Source organism: Manduca sexta, unplaced genomic scaffold, assembly GCF_014839805.1.
Source record: "Manduca sexta isolate Smith_Timp_Sample1 unplaced genomic scaffold, JHU_Msex_v1.0 HiC_scaffold_3354, whole genome shotgun sequence".
Taxonomy (NCBI): Eukaryota; Metazoa; Arthropoda; class Insecta; order Lepidoptera; family Sphingidae; genus Manduca; species Manduca sexta.
In genome coordinates, this window is record NW_023594413.1 from 1 (window position 1) to 14,243 (window position 14,243).

The window sequence follows — 14,243 nt, forward strand, 5'->3', positions numbered from 1 at the left end:
GGCCTATTATTATTTTTAAGTCGGCATAGCGTTGCATTGCAAACGTTAACTGTTATTAGGAATGACGATAGGTACTAGACTTAAATTAATTATAACTTTCATGCAGGAACGATCACCTTCAGCTGGAAATCCTCTGCAACGATGTACGCAATTTGCTTTTATATAGCAGCCACCGCAGTCGTTTTAGTGGTCGGCTATGAGCGTTTAATGATTTTGCGTTCAATCCAACGCTTCGATGACTACATTTATGCTATTTTGTTCGTCGTGTTTCTCGTCCCACATTTTGGATACCTTTCGTCGGTTGGGGAGTTGCTAACCAAGTTGCTGTTTATAAGACTAATTGGGGAAAATTTCAGGTAATTTGCTAGGGGTATAAAGGTAAGTGTTTTAGTGTGTGAGGCTAAAAATTTATTCTATATTAGTTAAAAAATATACTTATTTTATAAAAATGTAACATCTATCGTGTTATGTTTTATTTTTTTCCTGCATAAGAGTACTACATTATTGTCTGTAGCTATGTACTTGTTTAGTTTCATAATTTTAATTCCGATTTGCTAAATCTCTACCTTAGGATTTTAAGAGTCATAAGACTTAAAATAACTTTTTAATTATTTACCATGTCTTATTGAAATGGTCAGATTTATTTATTTAATTTTTAGTAGCGCTTAACATTCATAAATCAGTTTATACTTTAAACAGGTTTAGAAGTCCTGAATAAAAATCAAAGCATAAAAGCAACTTATATATGTAACATTTCTTTCTTTCTCTCAATAAAATGTAGATTAATATTGTTATTCATTCGAATTAAGTAAATGTTCGTATTGGCATTGCTCAATCATTTTAACTACTTATGTGATTGTATTAAAAAGCAGTGACATCGTTCATTCGATAAAACCTATGATAATAACTTATTGATTTTTTTTCAATTTAGTACCTAGATACTTTATATTAGAAAGAAGCTACATCTAAATTCCTATCTGTAAATTTGTTTAGCTAATATAAAGAATATAATATTCGTATATAAATGTTTAATGTGTTATGAAAAAGTATTTTAACTGTGTGTGATAAGCGGGCTACATTAATATTATACCAAAGACACGACTCCAAAAGAATCTTTATATCTGAGTAATTTAGGACATCATAGAAACATTGTAGCAATCTCTAACAAAAAGTGACAGTCAGCCAAAGGCTATGCGGAACCGAAGCTACAACTAATAGGTCGAACAAATATCTGTTAATATCTAAGCTAGTTTGGTGCTTTCACGTATTTCTATCGTAACTTAGATATTTAATAATTTGTAGATTTTGCAAAATTATAAATAATTATGTAATTTTGTAGGTTAGGTACTATCGAGTGACCGGGGAGAATCTTCAATTTCCAAATTTGAAAACGTCAATCGTTATCACGTAAGCGTGGGATGTTTGCTGCCGTGGAGTTTGTGCGCCCTTCTCGACGGCTTCCTGCTGAGACACACGATGGCCTACTATCACATAATTATCATGATCAACATGAACTGTGCACTCTGGTACATCAACTGCAAAGCTATTAAAATTGCATCGCAAAGTCTTGCTGAAAGCTTCCGCAGGGTAAATTGTTTACATTTATTTTTCACAGTTTAAAAAAAAAATAGTTATATCATTACATGAAGATTACAAAATGACACTAGTTAATATGTTTAGCTACTATATATATATATGTCTTGTGTGCTAATGAGAACTTTAAGGTTCCATAATTAATAATGCGCAATAGGCATTGCAATGAAGACATACATTTTCGTACCATTCGCCATACAGCAAAGTTACAGAATATTATTGTAAATATATTTAAACGTCAGAAACAATTCTTCTAACTTGTTTTAATCCTATAATATCGGTTGCTCGTGTAACAAACTGCTTATAAACTCTAAATTTGTTTAGAAAAATTCTTATATCATAATCCAAAAAATGTGTACAGCGTCAAATTACTTTTAACATTTTAGGCAAAGACATTAATCTGTTTACTCAGTTTCCAAAGCTATAAAATCCAATCTTATAATAAGTTTATGCTTGTTACGTTCTATTTTGCTTGGGATGTAGAGCGGGAATGTTCGGCCAAGTTAATATCGCGGTACCGATTTCTGTGGCTCAATCTTTCAGAATTGCTTCAGTCACTTGGAAATGCATATGCACGGACTTATTCTACATACTGCTTATTTATGTAAGTTAACAGAATACATTTTACACAACGATATGGAATTTATGTATAAAGCACTCCGATTTTAAGAAGATGAAGACAAACTGTCAAGTTGTAGAGCTAATCTCAGTAGCAGAAGTCGTCTGGTTCCCTCTTGGCTCATACCTGCATTAAATTAAGCGGACACCCCAAAGTTCGCACTGCCCTGAAGGGCCCTCAAGTTGACTTGGGTAGTACAATTGTTTAATTAACAACCAGTTACCGTCAGAGACATTGAGTTGGTATTTGTAAGATTTTTTCATTCGACAGTCCCAAAGCTCTATCTCCATATTCGAAAACAATAGACTGTCGTACACACCTATATTCAAGTTTATTTTATTAGTAATTACCTTTTTTACGATCGCCAATAATTAGAATATACGTATATTAACTATATGAGGACATATAGATCAAGCTAAAATTAATTATTTTCGTTCACGCCATAGTGCGCGATGCCAATGCAGCTCTCGCGAGTCTAAACGCGCGATTGAATCGATTCAGTTGCGTGTTTGTATCAACTCGGTTTTATTAGTGCAATAACCCTCATATTGCTCACATGGCTTGACGATATTATTATTGCTGAATCCATATTGCATTATGGGATGATAAGTCACGATTACATAGTCTAGATCAGGCTGGTTTGTTAATTAAAACTGACTCCGTATTTTAGCAATTGGCACGTTTGGGCCACTTAGTTGCTAATTAATCAATAATGCCTTTCACTACCCACGAATTCCCAAGAATCGAGGAGTCATTGCTAAAAGTGCATCAAACAAATTTCCTTTGAAGTGCCTGATAGAATTAATAGCTTCAACTTCAATTAAAGCACGCCCTGATAGTAAAATGATAGTTAACGTTCTTGTTAATATTTAACGTATCTTATCGCGGTTCTTCAGGAAGTTTTCGTGAGGATTAACATTAAGTTTGCGTTAAGTCGGTAGCGGTTTATATAATTTATTGTCTATATATATATAAAGCACGAAGTCTATAATAATTATATACATTTTTGGATAATATCAATTAGGTAACTATTATTATTAGTATAAGCAACTTAATAATTACATAACCAATTATCCACCGAGTAATATTTTAGAAAGTAGTGCAGAGTAAAAATCAGGTATAAATTTGTACAAAAAATGAAAAGCAATATGTATTGAGTTGTAGTATAACACAATAAGATGCGTATACTATAACTCATTACATTACGGGTATATGTTGCTTACACTCGTGAAGAATGTCCTTCTTATTATATACTTATCTGAAAGTTTTGAAGATTTTTAACATCTAATCTCGCATTAATCTCGAATGTGTTTTGATGAAATTTGTCAAACCGATGGATTAAGATCAATATCTAGACCACATTTTAAAATTTACGGTAGGAATTTCATTGCAGTAAAGTTTTCTGCGCTGACGGAGTCACAAACAGATATTAGTTGAAGATAAACAAAAAAACGTGTGCATAACCCTAATATAGAGGTATTGAAAGGGGTCGACTTAAAGTAAACTACGTCACCCAAATCACAGCACCGTTACGAAGGGACAGTGGAATACGTGACCCAAACATACAAGGGCGATTGAATAAGATGACGAATCTACAGCAACACAATATGCCTGAGTCATGTATGATAACTCTTATATACATCCACGTATATGCTACGATTACATATGTATAACTAGATGTTACTTGTCCTTCGTCCGCATGAAAAATCCGCGATAAAAAGTAGCCTATACAATTCAAGACAATCTATCAATGCGCTAAAATTAATCCAAATCTATAGAGAAGTATCTTCACAAACTTTCTCATTTATGATATTACTGAGATATATCGCTGGCTTACAATTACATGGTCCTCTGTTAAATTTTTAAATATCGGAGTAATGAGAAAAAATATAAAAAATAAAGACGAAAAATCATAGTTCTCCTTTGGGGATGATGGGAAAACTGAAAAATCACAAAATTATGTAATGATTCAATTTATGCAAAAAAAATAATATAGAACCTTGTAACTTGTAAGCTTGCGATATACTGTCTGCCTATACATTCAAGTTCCGTGAACAGAACGGACCTTGCTCTTTTCATGAAATTATGAGGATTAAACATTTTAGTTAATCATACTTGGTCTTCATCATGAACAGGTTCTTCAACATAACTATCGCTGTTTACGGAGCGCTGTCGGAGATACGTTGGGCACGGCTTCGGGTTCTCTTTCAAAGAGATGGGTCTCATCGTCGACGCGGCATATTGCTCTACTTTGCTGTTTATCTTCGCTGATTGCTCTCATAAGTCTACATTGAAGGTAGCTCCTTAATTTTAATATAATATTATGTATTAGCTTGTGCTGGCGCTCCGCTGACCATTAACCATAGATGCCATGAAGGAAGCAGTATTAATAATTATGGCATTTCAATTACCTTCTATAAAGATATGTTACAGGTAGCAGCTGGAGTTCAAGATACATTGTTGTCTATAGACGTGTTGGCGGTTGATAGACCCACACAGAAAGAGGTAAGATACAATAATTCAGAAACATTTAATCGTAATTCGTAATCAGTTATCTATACTTACTTATATGAAATCTGTAGAGAGGTCAGTTCTGTACATGAAATATATTTCAAAATAACTATCAGGGGTGAATAGGGATCGATACTGATGCCAAAATTACAATTAGTAAAATTTTTCTGTCTGTCTGTCTGTCTGTATAACCGTTATAGAAACAAAAACTACGACGGATTTTAACGAAACTTGGTACAATTATTTTTCATACTCCTGAGCTGGTTATAGTATACTTTTCATCACGCTACAATTAATAGGAGCAGAGCAGTGAAGGGAAATGTTGGGAAAACGGGAGATTACTCCATTTTTAAGCTTCGTCGCCGTGCAACCTTATTGGTTAAAGCTACACAGAAATCATGTATGACGGAAATGTTCTCTTTAAAATTATATTAAAAAATATCCCATCACAGCATATGTCTATCTTTATGGTTGACTCACAATAGCATTGTAACTCTGACAGCTTAGCAGTTCGAAGCTTTCTCATTATATTTGTCTACTCTTACGTTTATAACACTCTCAGTCATCTCTAATTAAAAAAGTGAACATTATTAAATATTCCATAAAAGAGAAATCGGTATAGAAACACCAAAGTTATACATGAAATACGCTAATAATAAGTCATCACCCGTGAATACTAAATCATGCTGTATGCTTCCTTCGATTTCACCAGGATCCCATCATCAGACCCTGACCGCACAATCGGACCACCTGCATACCACCATACATTAAAAAAACATCCCGACAAATTGAGCACCTCCTCCAATTTTGAAGTCCAAATCCACGCGGGCGACTACGGGCGGAAGCTAGTTTATAATATATTTATGTTCTAGTAATTCGTAAATCTAATATTTCTATACAGATTGACCACTTCATTCAAGCAATAGAGATGAACCCGGCTGTGGTTAGCCTCAAAGGGATACGCGCACGTTAATAGAGAACTTCTGACATCTGTAAGGTTTAGTTTTTTATTTTGTATGCAGATAAGCAAGATGCAATTTTAAATTAAAGTTCCTGTGAGGAAGGACTGAGTGCCGTTGAACTATTTGTTATGTAAGTGTTTAATTCATTTGAAAAATCAGCTAAGAATTTAGTGGAGCGTTCGAGTTAAAATTCGAATGCTCCAGACTAAGAATCGATTACAAACATCTAAGGTAAACACGGCTCCTAAAGTTTCATTCTGTGTTTCATTTAAATACTCTATTGCATTGTCTAGCTGTGTATAAAGTTATTTTCACCACCTCTTTGGAGACACGTGCATGATATGCTATGTTATTTTTATCAGTCGGAACTACGATCAAAATCTATGTTTCTTACCACCCTTTTACATAACCGCATTTGTACGCTTTGATTTTAGTAAAGAGGTTCTCAATGCTATATTGTTATATGCCATGCGTAGATGCAAATATATTCAATAGTGTAAATGCAAAATAAAATAAATATATATGTCGAGGGCCCTATTGAAAACTATATATAAGCACCTGTCTAAAAGATCTCTTCCACCCATTTTGGATATAACGTCGTGATTTTCGCTATGTTTTAGTATACTTCATTCAATATCATATCTATAATACGCGTTAATCTCCTACCCTACCGCTATCAAGCGGGCTACCTGTATTGCTTCATTATTATTACTGATAAAAATAAAAGTAGGATAAAAGCTTATTTTTAGATAAATATCAAGCATTAGCCGAGTACCAATGCCAGTAAATGAAACTAACTGTGATAGCGTATTTCAAAATACGACTGCATTATATGACTTATTGTGTAGAAGTCCTTCATAGCTGATACTTAATCGATAAGATGGATATCGTGCCTCAGGTCTTCCTTTGATTATAGCTTTACTTTACTTTGGTTGGTATGAAAAATGATATTGAACAGAGGGGATAATGGAGTGCCTGCGACTGAAACTTGTTATGACTAATGGAAATGGTCTCTTGTTTTATATCGTTTGAGTAACTCCTTTAAATATCGAAGTAAAGCAACGCTTCGTGAAGTTTATAGAATAACATTGAATTTTTACTTTCAAAAATATGTTTTATTTTATAATCTCTGGAAATAATATACAAATTACGCCCACCACACAGTTACTGATTAATTTAAAATAATATGGTTTTCTTATCTATTGTACTTATTTTAACAACTATCATATGAAATAGCGAAACAAACTAGTTTGGTAAAACTTTATACATAAAACAATTGCTTATAATAAAAAATGACAATATGAGCGTAATAGTTTTCTATTCCAGAATTAATAATAGTATTGGGAACTTTCCAATAATTATGGTCAAAATCGGTTCACCGTTTCAGAAATACTTTGTAAAGTGAAATAACATTATTTTATTATTTTTCAGGCAATACGGATGATCGCAATATACCTAATAGTGCTGCTCCAATTCAAGATATCGTTGCCCAAAGAACCCCAAGCTGCTGCCATAGTATAGTTACTTCATAGTTCAACAAAACGCCCCAGTTCGACTGGGATTTACCCTATTGTCACTCAAAAGCATAGTAACTTTACTTTCGCGCGGGAATTTCCGGAAGTTAAATCTTCGCAAACCATACCTTTCATTTCCACAGAGGGTAGCGCTTCAATAATTGATGCATGCCTGAAGTGATTCACTCACTAATAATTTGTTAATTGTGCCTTAAAGTGTTTAGTAAAGTGTTTGGTTTAGTAGTGTTCAGAAATTATTATAACTACATTTTGTACATATAAATCTAACATAAACATTCATAGACTAGACTTTATCTAACAACCGAGTAAGGCTGTGATAACAAGTCTGTTTCTCAGTACTGACGGCATGGCAGTCTTCGCAGTGCGTAGACGTAGGGCCGTTGTGATTGGCTAATATTGAAATACAACAATAATAACCAATCACAACGGCCTATATCTATTTCTCAGTGCCGTTGGGCACTGAGAAACTTGTTGTCACAGCTTTACTTCGTCGTTAGATAAAAAATATGAATAAAGGGGATACAGTATGACTATGTATGTAGTAGGATTTATAGATAGAAAGTGAAATAGAATAAACAAAATCGATTAAATATTTGCTTTATGCGTGCACGGCAAAATGTCCCCACTACAGCTGATGGTAAGTAGAGTGTGATCCAATAGAATGTCGACTCGAGAGACAATTACCGGCAGTCGTCACAATTATGCCGACCTGTTCGAACCGGATGTACACAGGCTGATCCGTGTTTAACACCTTAGCACGGTGGTCGCTATCCGGGCGGATATAAAATATATCTAACCACCAGCAAACATTATTCAGTTCATATAGTGTAATAAATATGTTTTACTTAATCGTTTATATGGTCTATTAAACAGGAAACAAATGTGATGAATTTAATATCGCCATAAAAGTTATTCTAATGGGCTAACCGAGTCGCGTGGGACGAGGGACATCAACTTGTTACAAATATATAATTTATGATTCTCCTGTATAACGCCATAAACCAGTTATCTAATACATACGATCATAGAGTCACGAATATCAAAAATCAAAGTATCTATACTCTATTATAGTAAAATATATATAGGTTATATATATAAATAGATTTCTATTTCCCTGGTCACTTCATAACTTAATGAATGAACCGATTTCATTACCTAAAAATTTTTAAGATTTCTAATACTTTTGTAGGTGGGTTTTGCGGAAAGAAAAATTAAGACGCGCAGATAATTAGAAATTAAAAAAATCTTAACACCTTTTTTAAATCCGCAAGATAAATGAATGTGAATTTAACAGAAACTTGCTTTTTTTATAAGATATATAAATAAGAATTTTGGTTGAATGAATATATGGATGATTATAATATATCAAAAGAATTCTTCTGCACGTGCATGAACTCTTACTAAACTATTGGACTTGGATAGTTAAGATCCACAATTATTTATGCATTTTTACCCATTACGCATAATGCATATTAAATAATTATTTTGATTTTCGATTCCAACAATAGGTTGATACAAGATTTTTAATACCTACTTGACTACCAATTTGAATCCAGAACCTCCTGGAATTTAATTAAGTACTCTACAAAGCCAATAAATTGACAGTTCTTAAATCTAAACTATATTCATCTATTAATTTATTTCATGAACTACATAAGCCTAACATATTAAAGTTTACAATATTTAACACACATGCATACCGATATTCAATACAAATGGTAAAAGTAAAATAAGAAACATTTCTGCTATTGTCAGGCTGTTAGTGAAACCTTTCGCGATCCTCCCCTGTCAATCAATAGAGAACAATCTTGGAATACGATATGCAAAATTAGTTCCACATATTGTTATTCCGGAGCCGAATCAACCTTGTCAGAGATTTCAGTTGTATGCTCGTAGCCTCTAGGTAAAAGGGTATTTACTTATTACAAGAACATTTTAATAAAATAATTTATATATTTTTATACATTTAACTTTTACTTGCAGGTATGCTCACGTTAGCCTTTTTCTAAACTAAGTTTTCAAGTATTTTGCTTTGAACAAATTTGATCTCTTAGAGCTAAAGGTACCTAGCATTATGCCTCTCCAGTTTTCAAAATCCGTTATTTCATTGCTCTATATGATATGGACAACCTAACAAGCAGACTTTAAATTTATAATTTTAGAAACGATTAATTTGTAAAGAAATTTCTGTATGTATTTGTGAAAATCAACAGCAGTGGAATCCATTGCGGACTTCAGCTTTTTCGATCTATTTAAAAAATTATAAATATTTTTTCCATAAAAGTGGTGTGCCAAGTTTTGTTGTCTATTAGGCCCGAAAAAGGTCGTTGGAAAATAGTACATAAGTATACATATATCACATTAGGAGGGGCACCATTCGATTAATATGTCACGGGTCCTTTACGACGTTACGCTACTGGTTGTTGTGAAATACCTATTTGTAGGTACTAAAATCTTGCATAAAATATCATTATCGACTTACACGCATATAAATCATAAGTGAATAATAAATATGCCAAATACATTACTTAACTAACAGATATATTTGGATCATGGAATTCAGAATTCATCGACAATCCGTAAAACAAATTTTATTAAAAAATTTGCAACTTTAATACTAACATCGGATTGATTACGATCTTGAATTTGTAAACAACATGATTTTTAAGAATATTACTTCAATAATAGTCCACATTTAATTCAAATTACTTTGCACGGTATTCGAATAACCGGATTAGCCCAAGTGTATCCATGTTTCTGTCGCCGGTTGTCACCCTCAATCAATTAGGAGATATGGTGGATAACCGTAAATTCATTAATCAACTTTTTTTAATTCCATTTCTCGCTATATTTCCGATCCAGGAAATATAGCGTTTACTGACTCAACTGATTTATTACGAATGAACTATTATAATTAGTAAAAAATGAATATTACTACTAATTATAATTATACTTGTCCTTTATATGCACAGCAATCTATCGGGAAAATGGAATTAACGAAGGCCTACCTAGGTGACAAAATGAGCCCTATTTTATTAGTAACAATAAATGTCTCTTTAAAAGTAGAGGGTTAAACAATTAAATAATCATAATTATCAGATAAATAAAGTTGAATGTTCATATTATATGAATATTAGTCATAATAGTCTTGTTCATGGTGGTTCAAAAGCAAAAAACAAAGTCCTAAGTAACCGGGTGATCTGTTGAAATAACTCATCAGATTGACGTCTGGCTATTATTATATTCATGCCGAAGGACCAGTGGTTGCGTTGCCCACCGAAAAGGAAAAGTGTGATTTAGGCAAGCAGAGCGTTACTTTGGTTTTAACCTTACGAATGGATTGCTCCTATTGCTTGTTAACATTTGTACCCACTGGATTTAAATAACTATTTATTTAATAATCCGATAAAGGATGGTATAGTTTAATGCAACTAAGCTTGGTACTAACTTTAACAGCCGATTTCTATGTTCATAAAAATAATTGTACCATTAGTAAAATGATGATAAGAAAAATAATTTTACATATAAAATACTAATATACAAAACATTTTAAAGATTACATTATTTTTAAAAAGTGTAAGCGTAGGTAAGTTTTAAATTATTCTTTTGCATACATTATAAATAAGAGATGTAATATCTGTATGCATAGAAACGGGGTATTTATGTAAACATCAGCAGAAAGAAACATCGTTTACACTAATCGAGTGTGAAGCTCAGGTTGGGGACAAAACTCTTGCGAGCTACGTCTTAATAAAGCACAATAAGCATTTGCTCCTTCGTATACAAACGTAACAATGCTCATAGATGTAAAAATTATAAAACAAACATTGCTTATTACATTACAATATACATTCTACACAGTACAAACGTAATGAATAATTAAAACAGAAATATTAGATTTCTGACATTTCTTAGAAACTTCTTAGTAAGTTGTTTATAAGCAAACAACGGAACGTAAATATCATATAATGAAACGTATTGTTAAGAAAAAATAATATAAAAGTTTACTGAATAATCAAATATATTGTATTTGTGAAACTTCTATGAAAAACATTTAAAAAATATTAATTTGATTTGTGCTTTAATTTCATTTTTAGGGTTCCGTAGCTCCAAAGAACCACATCATTTTTATTAAGGATCACATCATTTTTATTATTCCTAAGGTCATACTAAAAAAAAGAGGATCACTTTGTGTACATCTGTATGTCTGTAGAGACACTGTTCTTGAAACCGCGTAGAGGTATCATTTATATTAAAAACTCGGCTGTGAAAAAATCTAACTTGTAAGTTCAAAATATTTGACTGTTTCTGCTGCATATAGTCATATGATTTCTAATTTCACAGGGGAATCAAAACCTATACTTTCTGAGTACTTTCCGCTGCCCTACAATGGCGAAATTAAGAAAGAAGTAAAGTCTTGCATCACATGTAAAGAAAAAATCTAAACACCGTACATGTATACTATAATAAAAAAAAACGGAATTTACTATTACAATCTTATTATTAACGATTTCTGCAGTAATCGTGTATAAGGATCATACGGCGATGTTAAGTTTTTCCTTTAACCTAATGTGTCTTTTACTTGAAATAATAATGTTAGATGCTTTTAAATTACCTACCTATAAAATTTGTACGGAACTCTCGGTGCACGAGTCCAACTCGTACTTGTCCGATTTTTATTATAAATGAAAGTCGTTCCATAATTAATTTAAATAATACTTTAAAAGCGAATACGCGTTTTAAAATGGCGTATAACCGTCATTAATTATTAAAAGCGGAAAGGTCCCATTCGATCACTATATCAATAAAACAAAGAACCACATTCGGTGTGAAATGTAGGTCACCCGTTTTTTTAACACTCATGGGATACGCGCAATGTTCCTTTTCGCGAGTAGATCTAAAATTTAAATCTGAAAGCGAAAAACAAGCATTCTTTATAAGCTTGTCAGTTATAATCTTTACCACATCGACTACTGTCTTAGTAATACATGAAAAATTATAAATTAAGAGGATACCTATACATATTTTTGTCTTCTGATTTTGGCTTTAAAGGCTTATATGTAAAAATAATATAGCAAAGGGTTGAAAAAGGTTAGAAATTTGATATTTGTAACTCATTAAAAGTTTTAATAATGTGCACCAATATTATACTAAACATTTAGTTCAATTTTAGCGAATAGGTAAGCGTATAGATAGAGTCTAATTTAAGTTGATTTATAAAATTAGAACGATCATAATGTCCATGTTTTTTTTATTTTAATAAGAAAAGGGATAAAACTTCTCAAGAACTGTTCGTATATTTATAAAACTCTTTACCTAAAAGTTATTTTTAACGCTTGTACAAAAATAACGAGAATGTTCAACATCTTATCTTTAATTTTCTATTAAATATATTTGTTAATACTGCATGACGAGACGAGCCAGCTTGCTCGATGGTAAACGTCCTAACCACATTTAAACAGTAGCAACGCCACCCTTCCTTTGAATTACAAATCATTGCGCTGCGTTCGTCACTCTGAGACATTCGAAAATCTAATAATGTCGAGTTATTACACTGGCTAATGATTTTTTTAATCAGAATACAATAAAAATACCACAATATATACATATGAGGACAATATAAAAGAACCGCGATTAAATCTGAAACCTAATTCTATTTTGATGTATCACATTTGCATCAACATAACAACAAAATAGCAACACACATCATGCAAGCAATCAGTTGTGTGCCTGGTATTGTTAACTGTGTGTGTGTGTGTTTTTTTTTTCTTTTATCCTTTTTTTGTTGTATTTATATGTGTGTAGAAATAAATGGTTGAAATGGTTTAAATCATAACAATTGTGCTCAGCCGCATAAATAGACACTACGATGGTACCCACTCAACCGTACTCTAGTATATGAAAGACCACCAACCTAGTATATTAATAACCGACCGTATGAAAGTAAAATAACTTTGGTTTGCTCAGTGCGTATCCGTGTTTGATTGAATGTACGCTACAAATGGAATTGGGTGTTTTATTTATATGACTTGATATATTTGTTTATTTTGTATTTATTTGGCAGTCAGAAAAGCCATTTCATTAAGTAAAACACACATTCAATATACTTCTTAATTGAATAATATTTCTCCATGCACACCTACCTGCTATAGTTTAACACGGGTACAAAACAAAGAAGTAACTTAAGATTAATTCTTTATTCATTACTGGTATATTATACATACTGATTCCCCCTCATTGGTTTGTGGTTTGCATTACTTAAGCTGTGAAGCCGGTGAGTTGGTTTTTATCTACGGTTGGATCGATTTGAGTGTGTGTTTTTTATTTATTTATTATTAATAGCCGACATCTAGATAGACGAATTCATTCTTATATCATGAGAATCATAGCATGATCGAGTTCATTTATCGTGGAAGGATATATAACAACACGCTTTGTCTAATAGAGGCGTGGCATCAATAATTGATAAAACTGATTGAACAGATAAACCGTTTTATAAAAGTTAATAAACGAAATTATTTTTAAAATGTGAGTGGAATTATTTTATTCTAGGATAATAGATTTACGCGGGCAGGAACACGAGCAAAATCTATCACAATAGAAAAGCTCTGTCCATTGTATGTTTAAAACGGTCGATCCTTAGCATTAACGCATTAATGAATTAAAAATATAATATAATTATTTATCAATTCTAAATTTCAACAATAAAATAAATTCCTCATAATAATCTGAAATCAGTTCGCAAAATGTGTTACAATATCACTCACGACCGTGGCCAATATGAAACTTCTTTCATTTTTGGACCGTAGAAACTTAGTTCGCAATTGGTTCCTTGTGGACAATTCACTCGGCCACGAACGCGCGCTATCTATTGACGCAATATAGTCTGTGACATCATTCGGTAGCATATCACAGACGCAACGGTGGGGTGTATCGTCCATTCCACATCAAGTGCGGTTATTAACTCTCGAGAGCACTCTAGATAATGGAATTGGCTCAAAATGCACTACAATTCGTCATGAA

The 14,243-nt window shown here is 32.5% G+C and overlaps 1 pseudogene; it reads left to right on the forward strand.

The window, feature by feature from the left end:
• Positions 1 to 126: 126 nt before the first annotated feature.
• On the forward strand, positions 127 to 13,821 carry LOC119192910 (annotated as a pseudogene).
• Positions 13,822 to 14,243: the final 422 nt, after the last annotated feature.